Here is an 18,679-nt window from a genome sequence, read left to right on the forward strand (position 1 = left end):
TAAAAGGATCCCAACTTTGTTTAAACGTTTAAATGTTCAAATCCCTAGTCCGGACCCGACCGAATCTGAACCAATCATAGATGTTGATGTTTCATAAGTGTAGCGAAAAGTTACAAAAAAGTTGAGTATAGTTCACTACAGTAAAACAACATTTGTGGATGTACATTTTTCTTTCCTCTTCTCTGGTTTCAAAAGGAAAACATCCACCAGCTAGCTAGCGACTTAGCTAAACAATTGGAAGGTGCACAATCCATGGCTACTCTAAGCCAGCTACTCTAAACCAGCTACTCTAAGCTAGCTACTCTAAGCCAGCTACTCTCAGCCAGCTACTCTCAGCCAGCTACTCTCAGCTAGCTACTCTAAGCTAGCTACTCTAAGCTAGCTACTCTAAGCTAGCTTGACGTAGTAGAAGGTAATACAAAACAAGTTGAGAAAAAAAAAAATCTAACTACAAGAAACGTGGTTAATTGTCTGAATCAATTTGGTTGTAGAAGTTATATTTTACTATCTCACAAAATAAATGTGATCTCTTCGACCAAGATGTTTAGTCAGTGAATCAGGCCATCTCCATGGTAACCAGATACTCTTTCTTCCTACATGTCTTCAAACTACCGTAAAACCCCTTAAGTATGCCCTCACCTAAAGAAATATTTGAGGGGCTCTATACCGTAATTTTACTAAATACCGGTATTGATGCACGGACCGATTTTTTTTTTTTTTAACTGTACCTTCTGTAACGGTATTTGAATGTTTGGTTTGTTAATTGTGATACGCCGTGTGTAACATCCATTTTTCTAGTTTACTCTGCTACTTGAAGCCATCCCTCTCTGCTCTCCCCACACAGACCTCGTCCCACCCTGTCACTGAAGGAGCGCATTAGCTGTTGCTTGACGACGAGACACTTGCGTTCAGTCTGGTCAATGCAGCATATGCAACAATGTTGATGACAACGATGCTGTTTTCACTTTGCTTCTTAATATAAATCCACTATCGTTCTATAATGACACTATTAGTTTGTGTTTCTTACATCAGCAAACAGCTAGTTTGTATTTCCTCAGCAAGTTTTGTCTAAATCTTGTTAGCCGCTAATGCTAATCCCTAGTTAGCTAACTAGCTAATAAAAGTACTGAGTCAGAGCAAAACGTAGCTAGCTAATACAACCTGATACCAGTGCTGGCGTAGACCTAAATCAGCATGTTGTTTTGTACAACAGTATCTTCTAAATCAAAAGAGGAATAGGCGAAGCATGAATATGTTGGCTATATGAATAAAGATTCAATGTAGCCAAAGATTATAGGGAACATCACTTTGGTTCCTACCCTGTCACAATAACTCGTCCATGACATTTTCATTTGTTGTCATGTCAAACACTGTATTCAAAGTGCCCACTATTATATACTAACTATAGAATTAGAATAAACATTCTATTTCCATGATTCCAAAAGTTCACACAAGTGTTTTGATCTAAATCGCAATTGCAACATTTGGTTAAAAATAAGGCCTAGTATTATTGTCCATATCATGGCAGTGTGGAAATGGTCTTAAATGAGAGCAGGAAATGCAGAACTTGATGGAATTGCAGGAAATAATTTTAGGTTGAATTGAACAGTATAAAACAAATCAGAATGAAGAGAGACTCATTGAACTATTTAACTAATTTTGAATATATGTGTTGCCACCCTGGGATCACTCACTACTCATAAAGCACCCTGGGATCTCTCACTACTCATAAAGCACCCTGGGATCCCTCACTACTCATAAAGCACCCTGGGATCCCTCACTACTCATAAAGCACCCTGGGATCACTCACTACTCATAAAGCACCCTGGGATCTCTCACTACTCATAAAGCACCCTGGGATCACTCACTACTCATAAAGCACCCTGGGATCTCTCACTACTCATAAAGCACCCTGGGATCACTCACTACCCATAAAGCACCCTGGGATCACTCACTACTCATAAAGCACCCTGGGATCTCTCACTACCCATAAAGCACCCTGGGATCACTCCCTACCCATAAACCACTCTGGGATCACTCCCTACCCATAAAGTACCCTGGGGTCACTCACTACTCATAAAGCAAATTTAGAACTTTTATTAATAAAAAACATAAAATGTCGTCAAAAAATGTGAAAAATACCATATGATATTTTGGCCATATCACCCATCCCTAGCTCTATGCTTCACCCTTAAACAATTCCCTTATGTAATGGGAAAGTATTCCTTAAGGGAAACATTTAAGATTTTTTTATGCAACCGGGCCCTGAACTCTACTGTGCCGAACTTTCCAGTTCTGTGCTGTATTGTACTGTACTTTGATGTCCAAACTTGGAAACATAAGACCTCTATGATTGGCTCAGATTCAGTCCTGTCCAACCAAATTTGATCTTGTTTGGGGGCAGAGCTCATAATGTTTTTTGTTTTTTTTAAATAAAATTGCAAGTGTGTAGAATATTACCCAAATACACAAAGGAGGATAATGTACCTCTTTAGGATACATCACCATGAAGAGAATGACATTCACATCCATAATTACAGATCAGGGACCCAGGATGTAATTCCATTACAGCTATTTTGTTACTGTTTGTAAATCCACCTCACCCCATTGTTTCTGCAGACATCTTTGAGTCTTCATTCAGAGCAGATATTTAACAGGGTTTTGCTACAAACATTTTTTACCAAAATTCAGTTGTGTTTTTGTAAAATGTTCCATGTAAAATTGTTAAAAGTAGTCCTTGTGCATAGAGTTTTACAGTTCGTTAAAACTTTTCAAAATCAAAATGGTTGTTTTGTCATTGTCTCAGCGCAACTACCGTGGAATTGCCCATAGATCAGACCGACTGTCATCGTGTGCATGCTTGCGTGCCAGGTAGCCTAGCGGTTAAGAGCGTTGGGCCAGTAACCGAAAGGTCGCTGGTTCGAATCCCCGAGCCGACTAGGTGAAAAATCTGAGCGACTTACAGGAGCAATTAGGGTTAAGAGTATCTGCTAACATGTAAATGTCATGTAAATTTGTGAGAAACAGCTGCCAGTAAAGAGCATAGCTACTAGCTGTAGAAGGCATTCCTCAAGAGAGGGAATACATTTCTCAAGAAAAGAGTTTGCTGCCTTTGGACATATGAGAGGAAATATATATATATTTTTTTAAATGAGCAACACAATCCGTTTGAAAACGCTCAAGATCCAAGGTAGAGCAGAGAGTTGCTGTGCTTGTACAGTGTTCCTTTTAGTTTACCTCAATAGGCAATCACTCTACTACTGCAGAAGTGATGCTCTGGTTATATTGTCCGTTCTGTCTGGGGAGAGGACGGGTCTAGCCGGGTCCAAAATCTGCTTGTGCTCTCTTGCCAACTCCATTGCTGCTCATCGTCAAGCAAGTGACAAGGAGTTGGCATTACAGCACAAACAGACTGACACTCAGGCTATAAGAGGACAGGTACACTTATACAATTAAAAAGAGGTGGGCCCGTATTCACAACACACAGGTAAAGAGGTGGGCCCGTATTCACAATACACAGGTAAAGAGCTGGGCCCGTATTCACAACACACAGGTAAAGAGGTGGGCCCGTATTCACAACACACAGGTAAAGAGGTGGGCCCGTATTCACAACACACAGGTAAAGAGGTGGGCCCGTATTCACAACACACAGGTAAAGAGGTGGGCCCGTATTCACAACACACAGGTAAAGAGGTGGGCCCGTATTACATGTAAAGAGCTGGGCCCGTATTCACAATACACAGGCAAAGAGGTGGGCCCGTATTCACAACACACAGGTAAAGAGCTGGGCCCATCTTGGCTGTGTAGATCAATGTTTGCATTTTTAAAGCGAAGTCCGTGAAATTATTTTTATTTTTTAACCTGCCCTTTTCTCACCAATTTCATGATATCCAATTACAAATCTTGTCTCATCGCTGCAATGGGCTCGGTTAGAGGCGAAGATTGACCTGCCAAACCGCGCTTCTTAACACCCGCCCACTGAACCCGGAAGCCAGCCACACCAATGTGTCGGAGAGAAACACCATTCAACTGACGACCGGGGTCAGCCTGCAGGCGGCTGGCCCGCCACAAGGAGTCGCTAAAGAGCGATGAGCCAAGTAAAGCCCCCTCCCCCGACCAAACTCTCCCCTAACCCGGACGACGATGGGCCAATTGTGCGAAGCCCTATACGACTCCCGGTCAAGGCTGGTTGTGCGACAGCCTGGGATCGAACCCGGGTCTGTAGTGCCTTAGACCGCTGCACCACTCGGGAGGCCCAAGTTCATGCAATTCTCTGCATTTTGCCATGGCTAATGTGGTGTTATTTTGATCAGACATAATCAAATAAAATCATGCTAAATTAAATTCTCCCTTACTGTCTCGCTTTGGTGATCATTAATTCTCAAAGAATATATAAAAAAATATAGGTCCATTAATCTTTTCTACATACGTTATAACTGGTTTTGGTCCTTATAGTTTACACTGAATGCCTTTTTCCACGATTATTATTATTATTTGTATTTTATTTTTTCACAATGTTTTGATTTAGGTAACCCGAAAAAACCCCGCTTAAGCGGCCCACCGAAGGATTCCAACATCAGGCATAAAACGCCCTGACGAACTGATCCTAGCTAAGTACTCCTACTCCTTATGGATAGGGCCCTGATGTTTGGGGTCATTTTGAATATAAAAGGAGGACTAACGTGCAGGATTAAAGAGAGCGAGAGAGTCAGAGCAGCAGCAGCCCAGTCTACGGAGGTGAGGACAGGACATCCTCCTCTGGGCTCCAAGACAGACATGCAGACAGGGATTTGGTCTGTAGCAAGAGGCTGTGACCCAAAACGGCATCCTAAATCCTTACCTAGTGCCAGAGCCCTGGTCAAAAAGCAGTGCATTATAAAGGGAGTAGGGTGCCTCTTGGGGCAGACCTGAGGACTGTCTGTAGCAACAGACCGCTCTACACAGAGCCAAATCGACCAACCACTGCTACTTCTCATATAGCCCACAGACCAGAGCACAAGACCACAGCAAAAAGGAGGCAGGTGGCACTGGCCTGGTGACATAACCAAACACAAGCAATATTAGTGTTCCTTAGCATCAATAATACATTTACATTTTACATTTTAGTCATTTAGCAGACGCTCTTATCCAGAGCGACTTACAGTAGTGAATGCATACATTTCAATTCATTTCATACATTTTTTTTTTTCTCGTACTGGCCCCCCATGGGAATCGAACCCACAACCCTGGCGTTGCAAACACCATTGCAAACACCATGCTCTACCAACTGAGCCACAGTGAGGCTAATACAAACCATTTAAATGAATGTATCGTTCACAGAGCTGTGAGAGAAATGTAAAGCTGTGTGTGGTGTGCACCATCAGAATTAGCTAGCTAGGGAAACAAACAAGTTTTAAAATAGCTCTCTCTCTGAGAATCACCTGGCTTGGCAAAGCTCAATTTAACTCCAGCTTTAAATCCTTTCAGTGGTCCTGTCCTTCCCTAGTCTCTCTGCTGCTACTAGACAGACCAGTCTCTTTCCTCCTGTCCTTCCCTAGTCTCTCTGCTGCTACTAGACAGACCAGTCTCTTTCCTCCTGTACTTCCCTAGTCTCTCTGCTGCTACTAGACAGACCAGTCTCTTTCCTCCTGTACTTCTCTAGTCTCCGCTAGACAGACAGACCAGTCTCTTTCCTCCTGTACTTCCCTAGTCTCTCTGCTGCTACTAGACAGACCAGTCTCTTTCCTCCTGTACTTCCCTAGTCCCTGCTGCTACTAGACAGACCAGTCTCTTTCCTCCTGTACTTCCCTAGTCTCTGCTGCTACTAGACAGACCAGTCTCTTTCCTCCTGTACTTCTCTAGTCTCTGCTGCTACTAGACAGACCAGTCTCTTTCCTCCTGTACTTCTCTAGTCCCTGCTGCTACTAGACAGACCAGTCTATTTCCTCCTGTCCTTCCCTAGTCTCTCTGCTGCTACTAGACAGACCAGTCTCTTTCCTCCTGTCCTTCTCTAGTCTCTCTGCTGCTACTAGACAGACCAGTCTCTTTCCTCCTGTACTTCCCTAGTCTCTGCTGCTACTAGACAGACCAGTCTCTTTCCTCCTGTACTTCCCTAGTCTCTCTGCTGCTACTAGACAGACCAGTCTCTTTCCTCCTGTACTTCCCTAGTCTCTGCTGCTACTAGACAGACCAGTCTCTTTCCTCCTGTACTTCCCTAGTCTCTCTGCTGCTACTAGACAGACCAGTCTCTTTCCTCCTGTACTTCCCTAGTCTCTGCTACTAGACAGACCAGTCTCTTTCCTCCTGTACTTCTCTAGTCTCTCTGCTGCTACTAGACAGACAGACCAGTCTCTTTCCTCCTGTACTTCCCTAGTCTCTCTGCTGCTACTAGACAGACCAGTCTCTTTCCTCCTGTACTTCCCTAGTCTCTGCTACTAGACAGACCAGTCTCTTTCCTCCTGTACTTCTCTAGTCTCTCTGCTGCTACTAGACAGACAGACCAGTCTCTTTCCTCCTGTACTTCTCTAGTCTCTCTGCTGCTACTAGACAGACCAGTCTCTTTCCTCCTGTACTTCTCTAGTCCCTGCTGCTACTAGACAGACCAGTCTCTTTCCTCCTGTACTTCCCTAGTCTCTCTGCTGCTACTAGACAGACCAGTCTCTTTCCTCATGTACTTCTATAGTCTCCGCTAGACAGACAGACCAGTCTCTTCCTCCTGTACTTCTCTAGTCTCCGCTAGACAGACAGACCAGTCTCTTCCTCCGGTACTTCCCTAGTCTCTCTGCTGCTACTAGACAGACCAGTCTCTTTCCTCCTGTACTTCTCTAGTCTCCGCTAGACAGACAGACCAGTCTCCTCCTCCTGTACTTCTCTAGTCTCCGCTAGACAGACAGACCAGTCTCCTCCTCCTGTACTTCTCTAGTCTCTCTGCTGCTACTAGACAGACCAGTCTCTTTCCTCCTGTACTTCTCTAGTCTCCGCTAGACAGACAGACCAGTCTCTTCCTCCTGTAGTTCTCTAGTCTCCGCTAGACAGACAGACCAGTCTCTTTCCTCCTGTACTTCCCTAGTCTCTCTGCTGCTACTAGACAGACCAGTCTCTTCCTCCTGTACTTCTCTAGTCTCCGCTAGACAGACTGACCAGTCTCTTCCTCCTGTACTTCTCTAGTCTCCGCTAGACAGACAGACCAGTCTCTTTCCTCCTGTACTTCCCTAGTCTCTCTGCTGCTGCTAGACAGACCAGTCTCTTTCCTCCTGTACTTCCCTAGTCTCTCTGCTGCTGCTAGACAGACCAGTCTCTTTCCTCCTGTACTTCTCTAGTCTCTCTGCTGCTACTAGACAGACCAGTCTCTTTCCTCCTGTACTTCCCTAGTCTCTCTGCTGCTACTAGACAGACCAGTCTCTTTCCTCCTGTCCTTCCCTAGTCTCTCTGCTGCTACTAGACAGACCAGTCTATGTCCTCCTGTACTTCCCTAGTCTCTCTGCTGCTGCTAGACAGACCAGTCTCTTTCCTCCTGTACTTCCCTAGTCTCTCTCCTGCTACTAGACAGACCAGTCTCTTTCCTCCTGTACTTCTCTAGTCTCTCTCCTGCTACTAGACAGACCAGTCTCCTCCTCCTGTACTTCTCTAGTCTCCGCTAGACAGACAGACCAGTCTCTTCCTCCTGTACTTCTCTAGTCTCTCTGCTGCTACTAGACAGACCAGTCTCTTCCTCCTGTACTTCTCTAGTCTCTGCTAGACAGACAGACCAGTCTCTTCCTCCTGTACTTCTCTAGTCTCTGCTAGACAGACAGACCAGTCTCTTCCTCCTGTACTTCTCTAGTCTCCGCTAGACAGACAGACCAGTCTCTTCCTCCTGTACTTCTCTAGTCTCCGCTAGACAGACAGACCAGTCTCTTTCCTCCTGTACTTCTCTAGTCTCCGCTAGACAGACAGACCAGTCTCTTCCTCCTGTACTTCCCTAGTCTCTGCTACTAGACAGACCAGTCTCTTTCCTCCTGTACTTCCCTAGTCTCTGCTACTAGACAGACCAGTCTCTTTCCTCCTGTACTTCTCTAGTCTCCGCTAGACAGACAGACCAGTCTCTTCCTCCTGTACTTCCCTAGTCTCTGCTACTAGACAGACCAGTCTCTTTCCTCCTGTACTTCCCTAGTCTCTGCTACTAGACAGACCAGTCTCTTTCCTCCTGTACTTCCCTAGTCTCTGCTACTAGACAGACCAGTCTCGTTCCTCCTGTACTTCCCTAGTCTCTGCTACTAGACAGACCAGTCTCTTTCCTCCTGTACTTCCCTAGTCTCTGCTACTAGACAGACCAGTCTCTTCCTCCTGTACTTCTCTAGTCTCTGCTAGACAGACAGACCAGTCTCTTCCTCCTGTACTTCTCTAGTCTCTGCTAGACAGACAGACCAGTCTCTTCCTCCTGTACTTCTCTAGTCTCTGCTAGACAGACAGAACAGTCTCTTCCTCCTGTACTTCTCTAGTCTCTGCTAGACAGACAGACCAGTCTCTTCCTCCTGTACTTCTCTAGTCTCCGCTAGACAGACAGACCAGTCTATTTCCTCCTGTACTTCTCTAGTCTCCGCTAGACAGACAGACCAGTCTATTTCCTCCTGTACTTCCCTAGTCTCTGCTACTAGACAGACCAGTCTCTTTCCTCCTGTACTTCCCTAGTCTCTGCTACTAGACAGACCAGTCTCTTTCCTCCTGTACTTCCCTAGTCTCTGCTACTAGACAGACCAGTCTCTTTCCTCCTGTACTTCTCTAGTCTCCGCTAGACAGACAGACCAGTCTCTTCCTCCTGTACTTCCCTAGTCTCTGCTACTAGACAGACCAGTCTCTTTCCTCCTGTACTTCCCTAGTCTCTGCTACTAGACAGACCAGTCTCTTTCCTCCTGTACTTCCCTAGTCTCTGCTACTAGACAGACCAGTCTCTTTCCTCCTGTACTTCCCTAGTCTCTGCTACTAGACAGACCAGTCTCTTTCCTCCTGTACTTCCCTAGTCTCTGCTACTAGACAGACCAGTCTCTTTCCTCCTGTACTTCTCTAGTCTCCGCTAGACAGACAGACCAGTCTCTTTCCTCCTGTACTTCTCTAGTCTCCGCTAGACAGACAGACCAGTCTCTTTCCTCCTGTACTTCTCTAGTCTCCGCTAGACAGACAGACCAGTCTCTTCCTCCTGTACTTCTCTAGTCTCTGCTAGACAGACAGACCAGTCTCTTCCTCCTGTACTTCTCTAGTCTCTGCTAGACAGACAGACCAGTCTCTTCCTCCTGTACTTCTCTAGTCTCTGCTAGACAGACAGACCAGTCTCTTTCCTCCTGTACTTCCCTAGTCTCCGCTAGACAGACAGACCAGTCTCTTCCTCCTGTACTTCCCTAGTCTCCGCTAGACAGACAGACCAGTCTCTTCCTCCTGTACTTCTCTAGTCTCTCTGCTGCTGCTAGACAGACCAGTCTATTTCCTCCTGTACTTCTCTAGTCTCCGCTAGACAGACAGACCAGTCTCTTCCTCCTGTACTTCTCTAGTCTCCGCTAGACAAACAGACCAGTCTCTTCCTCCTGTAGTTCTCTAGTTTCCGCTAGACAGACAGACCAGTCTCTTCCTCCTGTACTTCTCTAGTCTCCGCTAGACAGACAGACCAGTCTACAATGTATAAAACCGACCAGTCTACAATGTATACGAAACGCTTCAGTCTGGTTTTAGACCCCATCATAGCACTGAGACTGCACTTGTGAAGGTGGTAAATGACCTTTTAATGACGTCAGACCGAGGCTCTGCATCTGTCCTCATGCTCCTAGATCTTAGTGCCGCTTTTGATACCATCGATCACCACATTCTTTTGGAGAGATTGGAAACCCAAATTGGTCTACATGGACAAGTTCTGGCCTGGTTTAGATCTTATCTGTCGGAAAGATATCAGTTTGTCTCTGTGAATGGTTCGTCCTCTGACAAATCAATTGTAAATTTCGGTGTTCCTCAAGGTTCCGTTCTAGGACCACTATTGTTTTCACTATATATTTTACCTCTTGGGGATGTCATTCGAAAACATAATGTTAAATTTCACTGCTATGCGGACGACACACAGCTGTACATTTCAATGAAACATGGTGAAGCCCCAAAATTGCTCTCGCTAGAAGCCTGTGTTTCAGACATAAGGAAGTGGATGGCTGCAAATTTTCTACTTTTAAACTCGGACAAAACAGAGATGCTTGTCCTAGGTCCCAAGAAACAAAGAGATCTTCTGTTGAATCTGACAATTAATCTGGATGGTTGTACAGTCGTCTCAAATAAAACTGTGAAGGACCTCGGCGTTACTCTGGACCCTGATCTCTCTTTTGAAGAACATATCAAGACTGCTTCAAGGACAGCTTTTTTCCATCTACGTAACATTGCAAAAATCAGAAACTTTCTGTCCAAAAATGACGCAGAAAAATTAATCCATGCTTTTGTTACTTCTAGGCTCGACTACTGCAATGCTCTACTTTCCGGCTACCCGGATAAAGCACTAAACAAACTTCAGTTAGTGCTAAATACGGCTGCTAGAATCCTGACTAGAACCAAAAAATTTGATCATATTACTCCAGTGCTAGCTTCCCTACACTGGCTTCCTGTTAAGGCAAGGGCTGATTTCAAGGTTTTACTGCTAACCTACAAAGCATTACATGGGCTTGCTCCTACCTATCTTTCCGATTTGGTCCTGCCGTACATACCTACACGTACGCTACGGTCACAAGACGCAGGCCTCCTAATTGTCCCTAGAATTTCTAAGCAAACGGCTGGAGGTAGGGCTTTCTCCTATAGAGCTCCATTTTTATGGAATGGTCTGCCTACCCATGTGAGAGACGCAGACTCAGTCTCAACCTTTAAGTCTTTACTGAAGACTTATCTCTTCAGTAGGTCCTATGATTAAGTATAGTCTGGCCCAGGAGTGTGAAGGTGAACGGAAAGGCTGGAGCAACGAACCGCCCTTGCTGTCTCTGCCTTGTCGGTTCCCCTCTTCCCACTGGGATTCTCTGCCTCTAACCCTTTTACAGGGGCTGAGTCACTGACTTACTGGTGTTCTTCCATGCCGTCCATGGGAGGGGTGCGTCACTTGAGTAGGTTGAACCACTGACGTGGTCTTCCTGTCTGGGTTGGCGCCCCCCCCTTGGGTTGTGCCGTGGCGGACATCTTTGTGGGCTATACTCGGCCTTGTCTTCGGACGGTAAGTTGGTGGTTGTAGATATCCCTCTAGTGGTGTGGGGGCTGTGCTTTGGCAAAGTGGGTGGGGTTATATCCTGCCTGTTTGGCCCTGTCCGGGGGTATCATCGGATGGGGCCACAGTGTCTTCTGATCCCTCCTGTCTCAGCCTCCAGTATTTATGCTGCAGTAGTTTATGTGTCGGGGGGCTAGGGTCAGTCTGTTACATCTGGAGTATTCTCTTGTCTTATCCGGTGTCCTGTGTGAATGTAAATATGCTCTCTCTAATTCTCTCTTTCTTTCTTTCTCTCGGAGGACCTGAGCCCTAGGACTACCTGGCATGATGACTCCTTGCTGTCCCCAGTCCACCTGGCCATGCTGCTGCTCCAGTTTCAACTGTTCTGCCTGCAGCTACGGAACCCTGACCTGTTCACCGGACGTGCTTGTTGCACCCTCGACAATTACTATGATTATTATTATTTGACCATGCTGGTCATTTACGAACATTTTAACATCTTGACCATGTTCTGTTATAATATCCACCCGGCACAGCCAGAAGAGGACTGGCCACCCCTCATAGCCTGGTTCCTCTCTAGGTTTCTTCCTAGGTTTTTGGCCTTTCTCAGGAGTTTTTCCTAGGGAGTTTTTCCCAGCCACCGTGCTTCTTTCACATGCATTGCTTGCTGTTTGGGGTTTTAGGCTGGGTTTCTGTACAGCACTTTGAGATTTCAGCTGATGTACGAAGGGCTATATAAATAAATTTGATTTGATTTGATTTATTTCCTCCTGTACTTCTCTAGTCTCCGCTAGACAGACAGACCAGTCTATTTCCTCCTGTACTTCTCTAGTCTCCGCTAGACAGACAGACCAGTCTCTTCCTCCTGTACTTCCCTAGTCTCTGCTACTAGACAGACCAGTCTCTTTCCTCCTGTACTTCCCTAGTCTCTGCTACTAGACAGACCAGTCTCTTTCCTCCTGTACTTCTCTAGTCTCCGCTAGACAGACAGACCAGTCTCTTCCTCCTGTACTTCCCTAGTCTCTGCTACTAGACAGACCAGTCTCTTTCCTCCTGTACTTCCCTAGTCTCTGCTACTAGACAGACCAGTCTCTTTCCTCCTGTACTTCCCTAGTCTCTGCTACTAGACAGACCAGTCTCGTTCCTCCTGTACTTCCCTAGTCTCTGCTACTAGACAGACCAGTCTCTTTCCTCCTGTACTTCCCTAGTCTCTGCTACTAGACAGACCAGTCTCTTCCTCCTGTACTTCTCTAGTCTCTGCTAGACAGACAGACCAGTCTCTTCCTCCTGTACTTCTCTAGTCTCCGCTAGACAGACAGACCAGTCTATTTCCTCCTGTACTTCCCTAGTCTCTGCTACTAGACAGACCAGTCTCTTTCCTCCTGTACTTCCCTAGTCTCTGCTACTAGACAGACCAGTCTCTTTCCTCCTGTACTTCCCTAGTCTCTGCTACTAGACAGACCAGTCTCTTTCCTCCTGTACTTCTCTAGTCTCCGCTAGACAGACAGACCAGTCTCTTCCTCCTGTACTTCCCTAGTCTCTGCTACTAGACAGACCAGTCTCTTTCCTCCTGTACTTCCCTAGTCTCTGCTACTAGACAGACCAGTCTCTTTCCTCCTGTACTTCCCTAGTCTCTGCTACTAGACAGACCAGTCTCTTTCCTCCTGTACTTCCCTAGTCTCTGCTACTAGACAGACCAGTCTCTTTCCTCCTGTACTTCTCTAGTCTCCGCTAGACAGACAGACCAGTCTCTTTCCTCCTGTACTTCTCTAGTCTCCGCTAGACAGACAGACCAGTCTCTTTCCTCCTGTACTTCTCTAGTCTCCGCTAGACAGACAGACCAGTCTCTTCCTCCTGTACTTCTCTAGTCTCTGCTAGACAGACAGACCAGTCTCTTTCCTCCTGTACTTCCCTAGTCTCCGCTAGACAGACAGACCAGTCTCTTCCTCCTGTACTTCCCTAGTCTCCGCTAGACAGACAGACCAGTCTCTTCCTCCTGTACTTCTCTAGTCTCTCTGCTGCTACTAGACAGACCAGTCTCTTCCTCCTGTACTTCTCTAGTCTCCGCTAGACAGACAGACCAGTCTCTTCCTCCTCCATCCTCAAGACATGAGGCACGTCACGGTTCAGTGTTTTAGTAGCCTGGTCCCAGATTTGTTGTCTCCTTCCATAGCCTGGTCCCAGATCTCTTTGTGCTCTTGCCTACTCCATTGCTGTCCCTATCAAGCCAAAAGTTAGCATGATAACGGAGTGGCAAAGAGTTGGAACAATGGCACAAAACAGACTGGCACTGAGGCTAGAAAACAGTCACTTCTCGACACATAAGGGAAGTGCTAGAATTAGTCTACTACTGTAGCAGTTAAAGAAAGCACTATGGAGGACAAACCAAATGTGGCAGTGAAAGTCGGATGTCAATACGAGAGCCTTCCTGATTGTCCAGAACAGAAACGGGCCTAGCTAACAGACATGGCATAAGCCCATTCCTTCCTTGACAACCACTGACTGACTGTAAATGTATTGTTCCTACAGTGCAGAGATGAGCTGTTGACCTCTCTGCTATCTTAGAGATGCAGCAAATAAGAACACAGGGGACGCAGAAACAAAAAAATGTGGGACAATTTTCAGTATGCGTTATTGAGATGCGCAGAAAACTATAATAAGGGCTGGGTCCCAAATGCCACTCCTATGGACCCTAGTCAAAAGTAGTGCACTATATAGGGAATAGGGTGCCATTTGAGACTTGGACCCTCGTTCCAGTTGCTAGCTGCAGCGAACTGAAAAGACGAGCATGACAAGAGCGATCCACAATGTTCTCATGTTGCTGGGCCCCTCAAAGCCAGGCCACTTCCTCTCAGAATGAACACTTCCCTCAGAGATGAAGCCACCCAGTGAATAGGGTGCCATGAATAGGGACGAAACTTTAAATGTAGAGAGGAGTTCACACCAGCTCTGTCTGCACGGACCACAGGTCTTTTTAAAGATGGAGTAGGACATGTTGTTGTTCATGCATAACAGTTCCCATGTAGTAGAAAAGGGGTAATAGAGAAACATTTGTTTTTAAGTGACCATCCAAATCAAATGAAACTTTATTGGTTGCATGCACATATTTAGAAGATGTTATTGCGGGCCTAGCAAAATGCTTATGTTCCTATCTCTAGCAGCGGCGTAATACCCAACAACACAAAACAATACATGCAAATCTAAAAAAGAAAAATGGAATTAAGAAATCTAAATATTAGGACGAGCAATGTCAGAGTCTAACATACGCTGAACGCAACAATTTTAAAGATTTTTGGAGTTAAAGTTCATAAGGCAATCAGTCAATTTAAATAAATTAATTTGTGAAGACCACACTTCTCCAGCGTGCCAGTGGTCATCGAAGGTGAGCATTTAACCACTGAAGACGGTTACAACGCCGAACTGCAGTCAGGTCAAGACCCTGGTGAGGACGACGAACACACAGATGAGCTTCCCTGAGACAGTTCCTGACAGTTTGTGCAGAAATTATTTGGTTGTGCAAACCCACAGTTTCATCAGCTGTCCAGGTGGCTGGTCTCTCACCAAACCCCGCAGGTGAAGAAGCCGGATGTGGAGTTCCTGGGCTGGCAGAGTTACACGTGGTCCTCTGTTGCGAGGCCGGTTGGAGGTACTGCCAAATTCTCTAAAACAATGTTGGAGGTGGCTTAAGGTAGAGAAATTAACATTCAATTCAGTCAGCATGCTAATTGCATGCGCCCTCAAAACTTGAGACATTGGTGGCATTGTGTTGTGTGACAAAACAGCACATCTTAGAGTGGCCTTTTATTGTCCCCAGCACAAGGTGCACCTGTGTAATGATCATGCTGTTTAATCAGCTTCTTGATAATCCATCCACCTGACAGGTGTGGCATATCTTAGCAAAGGAGAAATGCTCACTACCAGGGATGTAAACAAATTTTTGCTAAATATCTGAGAGAAATAAGCTTTTTGTGCATAAGAACATTTCTGGGATCTTTTATTTCAGCTCATGAAACATGGGACCAACACTTTACATGGCGAGGTTATATTTTTGTTCAGTATAAATATATATGTATATGATGGGATGTATAGACATTATGGACAGAATATGGAGAATATACAGTACATAGTGTATTCAGAAAGTATTCAGACCCCTTGACTTTTTCCACATTTTGTTAAGTTAGTCTTACTCTAAAATGTATTAAATAATACATTTTTCCTCATCAATTTACAGACAATAGTGACATCACAATAGCCCATAGCGAAAAACGGTACAGACATTTTTGCACATTCATAAAAAATAATTTACATAAGTATTCAGACCCTTTGCATTGAGACTCAATATTGAGCTCAGGTGCATCCTGTTTCCATTGATCATCCTTGAGATGTTTCTACAACTTGATTGGAGTCCACCTGTGGTAAATTCAATTGATTGGGCATGATTTGGAAAGGCACACACCTGTCTATATAAGGTCCCACAGTTGACAATGCATGTCGGAGCAAAAACCAAGTCAGGAGGTCGAAGGAATTGTCCTTAGAGCTCCAAGACAGGAGTGTCGAGGCACAGATCTGGGGAAGGGTATTTCTGCAGCATTGAAGGTCCCTAAGAACACAGTGGCCTTCATCATTCTTAAATGGAAGAAGTTTGGAAGCACCAAGACTCTTCCTAGAGCTGGCCGCATGGCCAAAATGAGCAATGGGGGGGGGGCCTTGGTCATTCTGACATAGCTCCAGAGTTCCCCTGCGGAGATGGGAGAACCTTCCAGAAGGACAACCATCTCTGCAGCACGCCACCAATTAGACCTTTATGGTAAAGTAGTCAGAGAACCACTTGTCAGTAAAAAAGGCACATGACAGCCTGCTTGGAGTTTGTTAAAAGGCACCTAAAGACTCTCAGACTATGAGAAAATCTCTGGTCTGATGAAACCAAGATGTAACTCTTTATCCTGAATGCCAAACTTCACGTCTGGATGAAACTTGGCACCGCATGGTGGTGGAAGCTTCATGCTGTGGGGATGTTTTTCAGCAGCAGGGACTGTGAGACTGATCAGGATCGAGGGGAAAGACGAACGGAGCAAAGTACATAGAGATTCTTGATGAAAACCTGCCCCAGAGCGCTCAGGACCTCAGAAGGTGAACCACAGCCTAGACAACGCAGCAGTGGCTTCGGGACAAGTCTCTGAATGTCCTTGAGTGGCCCAGCCAGAACTCAGACTTGAACACAATTGAACATCTCTGGAGAGACCTGAAAATAGCTGTGCAGGGACGCTCCCCATCCAACCTGACAGAGCTTGAGAGGATCTGCAGAGAAGAATGGAAGAAACTCCCCAAATACAGGTATGGCAAGCTTGTAGCATCATACCCAAGACGACTCACGTCTGTAATCGCTGCCAAAGGTGCTCTAGCAAATTGCTGAATAAAGGGTCTGAATACTTAAAGTACCAGTCAAAAGTTTGGACACCTACTCATTAGAGGGTTTTTCTTGAATTTTTACTATTTTCTACATTGTAGAATAGTAGTGAAGCCATCAAAACCATGAAATAACACATATGGAATCATGTAGTAACCAAAAAAAGTGTTAAACAAATCAAAATATATTTTAGATTGTTCATGACAGCTTTGCACACTGGTTGGCATTCTCTCAACCAGCTTCATGAGGCAGTCACCTGGAATGCATTTAAATTAACAGGTGTGCATTGTTAAAAGTTAATTCGTGGAATTTAGTTCCCTGGAATGAGTAGGTGTGTTCAAACTTTTGACTGGTACTGTATGTAAATGTGATTTCAGTTGAATACATTTGCGGCGGTTGGATAAGCGCCTGCTCCTCATTGTCTGTCTGGGTGGACCATTTCAGATTGCCAGTGATGTGTACGCCAAGGAACTTGAAGCATTTCACCTTCTCTACTGCAGCCGTCGATGTGCACGATCAGAATTTGTTCTTAACTGACTTGCATAGTTAAATATAGGTTACATTTTTTTTTTTAAGTCAAGAAGCTACTAGCTAGCACAAACTCTAGCTAGCTAGCTACATTGACTATGTTCACAATGTAAACAAAAGCAACTTGAAGAATTAGAGTTTTTAGTACTACTATTTAGTACTAGCACTAGCAACAGTTTATTGTACTTCCGCATAACAGATGACCACGATCCGGTCCTTCTCTCCTCCGCATAACAGATGACCACGGTCCAGTACTTCTCTCCCGGGGCTAGACACACCCGGGGCTAGAGACGCCCGGGGCTAGACACGCAATAATAAAGTAAAAGCCGAATTCCCGAAGCTGTTATGTATATGATTTACTGCGAGTGTGCCGCACACAGCCCTAGTTTGAGTGGAATATCATCTTTGGGCGGCGCGCAGCTCTCAACTGGTTGTTGCATGGAGCAGCTTACAGAAAAATGACATTGGTAGCAGGTAGGGCAGGAAAGACATTTCAACTTATGATATCTACCAGTAAATGCAAGCTAAGGCAACAATGGGCACACAAACCAGGTATTTAAAAAGCGATGAGCAATTCAGTCGTCGTACGCCGTTTGAATAAACATTCCTAAAAAAAAAAAAAAGGCTTTCACCAAAAACCCTCCCAATTAAATATTCACCGCAAAGTAGACCTACCTGGTAGAATGACCCCATGATGATTTGAATCAAAAGTTGCCAACTCTGCCATCACGTGTAGGCTTCACTGTACAGCCCAGAAACAACGCTATCCAAACACTCTTGCTAGGTGCACAATTGCATTAAAAAAGGGCAACTACACCCTCCCCAAATTTCCATTGGCACTAGCCCGGTGTGCGACTTGCAAATTTACCTGAATATCAAGCCCTGCTATGGTTGGTTGCTTCTTTAGACACCCTATTCCCAACATGGTGCATTACTTACTTGGGCCCTGGTCAAAAGTAGTGCACTATGTAGGGAACAGGGTTCCATTTTGGGATGTAGTCTATCTATGGATCTCTGGTGGTGAAAGATCGTCCCCCCCAAAAAAAAGGATCAGAATCAAGAGGGAATTTATCCCCTTGGCTTACTATGGAGTTGAAGCACTAAGCGTTGAGTTAACATGTATTTAACATGTTATAAAGACACACAAAAACACACATCCTTCATTTCCATTCAACCTTTATGATTAAAGGTTAGTCTAAAACAAACTCTTGAAGAGTGAGACCTGTCATCAACATGAGTATGAGGAAACAGCTTGCCTGGTCCTACATCTGTTTGTGCTGTCTAGCCAACTCCTACGGTGTAGCTGTCTAGCCAACTCCTATGGTGTAGCCGTCTAGCCAACTCCTATGGTGTAGCCGTCTAGCCAACTCCTATGGTGTAGCCGTCTAGCCAACTCCTATGGTGTAGCCGTCTAGCCAACTCCTATGGTGTAGCCGTCTAGCCAACTCCTATGGTGTAGCCGTCTAGCCAACTCCTATGGTCTAGCCAACTCCTATGGTGTAGCCGTCTAGCCAACTCCTACGGTGTAGCCGTCTAGCCAACTCCTATGGTGTAGCCGTCAAGCCAACTCC

At 45.3% G+C, this 18,679-nt stretch overlaps 1 protein-coding gene across 2 annotated transcripts in view; it reads right to left on the reverse strand.

Moving 5' to 3' along the window:
* Window positions 1-18,679, reverse strand: part of LOC115161898 (mitogen-activated protein kinase kinase kinase kinase 5) — a 105,965-nt gene that overhangs the window by 78,870 nt on the left and 8,416 nt on the right. The window lies entirely within an intron of this gene.

Source organism: Salmo trutta, chromosome 25 (genome assembly GCF_901001165.1).
Source record: "Salmo trutta chromosome 25, fSalTru1.1, whole genome shotgun sequence".
Lineage (NCBI taxonomy): Eukaryota > Metazoa > Chordata > Actinopteri > Salmoniformes > Salmonidae > Salmo > Salmo trutta.